A 6,248-nucleotide genomic window follows, 5' to 3' on the forward strand; every position below is an offset into this window, starting at 1 on the left:
CATATAAGTTTGCCTGCAAAATGTGCACAATTTTGGTGTGCAAAAAAGTGTCTCTAATTGAACGCGGGTGTCATTTTTCCGCATGTACGGGGCCTAAATATGATGTTTAGAAGGTCCCGCTAAAATGTTGTCATTGACAGTGACAACCATCCCGAACAGTTTGATCACCATTGTTGTTGGGTGTTTCATATAAGTTTGCCTGCAAAATGTGCACAATTTTGGTGTGCAAAAAAGTGTCTCGAATTGATCGCGGGTGTCATTTTTCCGCATGTACGGGGCCTAAATATGATGTTTAGAAGGTCCCGCAAAAATGTTTTCATTGACAGTGACAACCATCCCGAACAGTTTGATCACCATGGTTGTAGGGTGTTTCATATAAGTTTGCATGCAAAATGTGCACAATTTTGGTGTGCAAAAAAGTGTCTCGAATTGATCGCGGGTGTCATTTTTCCGCATGTACGGGGCCTAAATATGATGTTTAGAAGGTCCCGCAAAAATGTTTTCATTGACAGTGACAACCATCCCGAACAGTTTGGTCACCATGGTTGTAGGGTGTTTCATATAAGTTTGCATGCAAAATGTGCACAATTTTGGTGTGCAAAAAAGTGTCTCGAATTGATCGCGGGTGTCATTTTTCCGCATGTACGGGGCCTAAATGTGATGTTTAGAAGGTCCCGCAATAATGTTGTCATTGACAGTGACAACCATCCCGAACAGTTTGGTTACCATGGTTGTAGGGTGTTTCATATAAGTTTGCATGCAAAATGTGCACAATTTTGGTGTGCAAAAAAGTGTCTCTAATTGATCGCGGGTTTCATTTTTCCGCATGTTCGGGGCCTAAATATGATGTTTAGAAGGTTCCGCAAAAATGTTGTCATTGACAGTGACAACCATCCCGAACAGTTTGATCACCATGGTTGTAGGGTGCTACATACAAATTTGCATGCAAAATGTGCACAATTTTGGTGTGCAAAAAAGTGTCTCGAATTGATCGCGGGTGTTATTTTTCCGCATGTACGGGGCCTAAATATGATGTTTAGAAGGTCCCGCAAAAATGTTGTCATTGACAGTGACAACCATCCCGAACAGTTTGGTTACCATGGTTGTAGGGTGCTACATACAAATTTGCATGCAAAATGTGCACAATTTTGGTGTGCAAAAAAGTGTCTCGAATTGATCGCGGGTGTCATTTTTCCGCATGTACGGGGCCTAAATATGATGTTTAGAAGGTCCCGCAAAAATGTTTTCATTGACAGTGACAACCATCCCGAACAGTTTGATCACCATGGTTGTAGGGTGTTTCATATAAGTTTGCATGCAAAATGTGCACAATTTTGGTGTGCAAAAAAGTGTCTCGAATTGATCGCGGGTGTCATTTTTCCGCATGTACGGGGCCTAAATATGATGTTTAGAAGGTCCCGCAAAAATGTTTTCATTGACAGTGACAACCATCCCGAACAGTTTGGTCACCATGGTTGTAGGGTGTTTCATATAAGTTTGCATGCAAAATGTGCACAATTTTGGTGTGCAAAAAAGTGTCTCGAATTGATCGCGGGTGTCATTTTTCCGCATGTACGGGGCCTAAATGTGATGTTTAGAAGGTCCCGCAATAATGTTGTCATTGACAGTGACAACCATCCCGAACAGTTTGGTTACCATGGTTGTAGGGTGTTTCATATAAGTTTGCATGCAAAATGTGCACAATTTTGGTGTGCAAAAAAGTGTCTCTAATTGATCGCGGGTTTCATTTTTCCGCATGTTCGGGGCCTAAATATGATGTTTAGAAGGTCCCGCAAAAATGTTTTCATTGACAGTGACAACCATCCCGAGCAGTTTGGTTACCATGGTTGTTGGGTGTTTCATATAAGTTTGCATGCAAAATGTGCACAATTTTGGTGTGCAAAAAAGTGTCTCGAATTGATCGCGGGTGTTATTTTTCCGCATGTACGGGGCCTAAATATGATGTTTAGAAGGTCCCGCAAAAATGTTGTCATTGACAGTGACAACCATCCCGAACAGTTTGGTTACCATGGTTGTAGGGTGCTACATACAAATTTGCATGCAAAATGTGCACAATTTTGGTGTGCAAAAAAGTGTCTCGAATTGATCGCGGGTGTCATTTTTCCGCATGTACGGGGCCTAAATATGATGTTTAGAAGGTCCCGCAAAAATGTTTTCATTGACAGTGACAACCATCCCGAGCAGTTTGGTCACCATGGTTGTAGGGTGCTACATACAAATTTGCATGCAAAATGTGCACAATTTTGGTGTGCAAAAAAGTGTCTCTAATTGAACGCGGGTGTCATTTTTCCGCATGTACGGGGCCTAAATATGATGTTTAGAAGGTCCCGCAAAAATGTTGTCATTGACAGTGACAACCATCCCGAACAGTTTGGTCACCATGGTTGTAGGGTGCTACATACAAATTTGCATGCAAAATGTGCACAATTTTGGTGTGCAAAAAAGTGTCTCGAATTGAACGCGGTTGTCATTTTTCCGCATGTTTGGGGCCTAAATATGATGTTTAGAAGGTCCCGCAAAAATGTTGTCATTGACAGTGACAACCATCCCGAACAGTTTGGTTACCATGGTTGTAGGGTGCTACATACAAATTTGCATGCAAAATGTGCACAATTTTGGTGTGCAAAAAAGTGTCTCGAATTGATCGCGGGTGTCATTTTTCCGCATGTACGGGGCCTAAATATGATGTTTAGAAGGTCCCGCAAAAATATTGTCATTGACAGTGACAACCATCCCGAACAGTTTGGTTACCATGGTTGTAGGGTGCTACATACAAATTTGCATGCAAAATGTGCACAATTTTGGTGTGCAAAAAAGTGTCTCTAATTGAACGCGGGTGTCATTTTTCTGCATGTTCGGGGCCTAAATATGATGTTTAGAAAGGTCCCGCAAAAATATTGTCATTGACAGTGACAACCATCCTGACCAGTTTGGTTACCATGGTTGTTGGGTGTTTCATATAAGTTTGCCTGCAAAATGTGCACAATTTTGGTGTGCAAAAAAGTGTCTCGAATTGATCGCGGGTGTCATTTTTCCGCATGTACGGGGCCTAAATATGATGTTTAGAAGGTCCCGCAAAAATATTGTCATTGACAGTGACAACCATCCCGAACAGTTTGATCACCATGGTTGTAGGGTGCTACATACAAATTTGCATGCAAAATGTGCACAATTTTGGTGTGCAAAAAAGTGTCTCGAATTGAACGCGGGTGTCATTTTTCCGAATGTACGGGGCCTAAATATGATGATTAGAAGGTCCCGCAAAAATGTTGTCATTGACAGTGACAACCATCCCGAACAGTTTGGTCACCATGGTTGTAGGGTGCTACATACAAATTTGCATGCAAAATGTGCACAATTTTGGTGTGCAAAAAAGTGTCTCGAATTGATCGCGGGTGTCATTTTTCCGCATGTACGGGGCCTAAATATGATGTCTAGAAAGGTCCCGCAAAAATGTTGTCATTGACAGTGACAACCATCCCGAACAGTTTGATCACCATGGTTGTAGGGTGTTTCATATAAGTTTGCATGCAAAATGTGCACAATTTTGGTGTGCAAAAAAGTGTCTCGAATTGATCGCGGGTGTCATTTTTCCGCATGTACGGGGCCTAAATATGATGTTTAGAAGGTCCCGCAAAAATGTTGTCATTGACAGTGACAACCATCCCGAACAGTTTGGTCACCATGGTTGTAGGGTGCTACATACAAATTTGCATGCAAAATGTGCACAATTTTGGTGTGCAAAAAAGTGTCTCGAATTGATCGCGGGTGTCATTTTTCCGCATGTACGGGGCCTAAATATGATGTTTAGAAGGTCCCGCAAAAATGTTTTCATTGACAGTGACAACCATCCCGAACAGTTTGATCACCATGGTTGTAGGGTGTTTCATATAAGTTTGCATGCAAAATGTGCACAATTTTGGTGTGCAAAAAAGTGTCTCGAATTGATCGCGGGTGTCATTTTTCCGCATGTACGGGGCCTAAATATGATGTTTAGAAGGTCCCGCAAAAATGTTTTCATTGACAGTGACAACCATCCCGAACAGTTTGGTCACCATGGTTGTAGGGTGTTTCATATAAGTTTGCATGCAAAATGTGCACAATTTTGGTGTGCAAAAAAGTGTCTCGAATTGAACGCGGGTGTCATTTTTTCGCATGTACGGGGCCTAAATATGATGTTTAGAAGGTCCCGCAAAAATGTTTTCATTGACAGTGACAACCATCCCGAACAGTTTGGTTACCATGGTTGTAGGGTGTTTCATACAAATTTGCATGCAAAATGTGCACAATTTTGGTGTGCAAAAAAGTGTCTCGAATTGATCGCGGGTGTTATTTTTCCGCATGTACGGGGCCTAAATATGATGTTTAGAAGGTCCCGCAAAAATGTTTTCATTGACAGTGACAACCATCCCGAACAGTTTGGTTACCATGGTTGTAGGGTGTTTCATACAAATTTGCATGCAAAATGTGCACAATTTTGGTGTGCAAAAAAGTGTCTCGAATTGATCGCGGGTGTTATTTTTCCGCATGTACGGGGCCTAAATATGATGTTTAGAAGGTCCCGCAAAAATGTTGTCATTGACAGTGACAACCATCCCGAACAGTTTGGTTACCATGGTTGTTGGGTGTTTCATATAAGTTTGCATGCAAAATGTGCACAATTTTGGTGTGCAAAAAAGTGTCTCGAATTGATCGCGGGTGTTATTTTTCCACATGTTCGGGGCCTAAATATGATGTTTAGAAGGTCCCGCAAAAATGTTTTCATTGACAGTGACAACCATCCCGAACAGTTTGGTCACCATGGTTGTAGGGTGCTACATACAAATTTGCATGCAAAATGTGCACAATTTTGGTGTGCAAAAAAGTGTCTCGAATTGAACGCGGGTGTCATTTTTCCGCATGTACGGGGCCTAAATATGATGTTCAGAAGGTCCCGCAAAAATATTGTCATTGACAGTGACAACCATCCTGACCAGTTTGGTCAACATGGTTGTAGGGTGCTACATACAAATTTGCATGCAAAATGTGCACAATTTTGGTGTGCAAAAAAGTGTCTTGAATTGATCGCGGGTGTTATTTTTCCGCATGTATGGGGCCTAAATATGATGTTTAGAAGGTCCCGCTAAAATATTGTCATTGACAGTGACAACCATCTCGAACAGTTTGGTTACCATGGTTGTAGGGTGCTACATACAAATTTGCATGCAAAATGTGCACAATTTTGGTGTGCAAAAAAGTGTCTCGAATTGATCGCGGGTGTCATTTTTCCGCATGTACGGGGCCTAAATATGATGTTTAGAAGGTCCCGCAAAAATATTGTCATTGACAGTGACAACCATCCCGAACAGTTTGGTTACCATGGTTGTAGGGTGCTACATACAAATTTGCATGCAAAATGTGCACAATTTTGGTGTGCAAAAAAGTGTCTCGAATTGAACGCGGGTGTCATTTTTCCGCATGTACGGGGCCTAAATGTGATGTTTAGAAGGTCCCGCAAAAATGTTGTCATTGACAGTGACAACCATCCCGAACAGTTTGGTCACCATGGTTGTAGGGTGCTACATACAAATTTGCATGCAAAATGTGCACAATTTTGGTGTGCAAAAAAGTGTCTCGAATTGAACGCGGTTGTCATTTTTCCGCATGTACGGGGCCTAAATATGATGTTTAGAAAGGTCCCGCAAAAATGTTTTCATTGACAGTGACAACCATCCTGACCAGTTTGGTTACCATGGTTGTTGGGTGTTTCATATAAGTTTGCATGCAAAATGTGCACAATTTTGGTGTGCAAAAAAGTGTCTCGAATTGAACGCGGGTGTCATTTTTCCGCATGTATGGGGCCTAAATATGATGTTTAGAAGGTCCCGCAAAAATATTGTCATTGACAGTGACAACCATCCCGAACAGTTTGGTCACCATGGTTGTAGGGTGCTACATACAAATTTGCATGCAAAATGTGCACAATTTTGGTGTGCAAAAAAGTGTCTCGAATTGAACGCGGTTGTCATTTTTCCGCATGTTCGGGGCCTAAATATGATGTTTAGAAAGATCCCGCAAAAATATTGTCATTGACAGTGACAACCATCCCGAACAGTTTGGTCACCATGGTTGTAGGGTGCTACATACAAATTTGCATGCAAAATGTGCACAATTTTGGTGTGCAAAAAAGTGTCTCGAATTGAACGCGGTTGTCATTTTTCCGCATGTTCGGGGCCTAAATATGATGT

Source organism: Anopheles marshallii (genome assembly GCF_943734725.1).
Source record: "Anopheles marshallii chromosome X unlocalized genomic scaffold, idAnoMarsDA_429_01 X_unloc_17, whole genome shotgun sequence".
NCBI classification, from domain to species: Eukaryota; Metazoa; Arthropoda; class Insecta; order Diptera; family Culicidae; genus Anopheles; species Anopheles marshallii.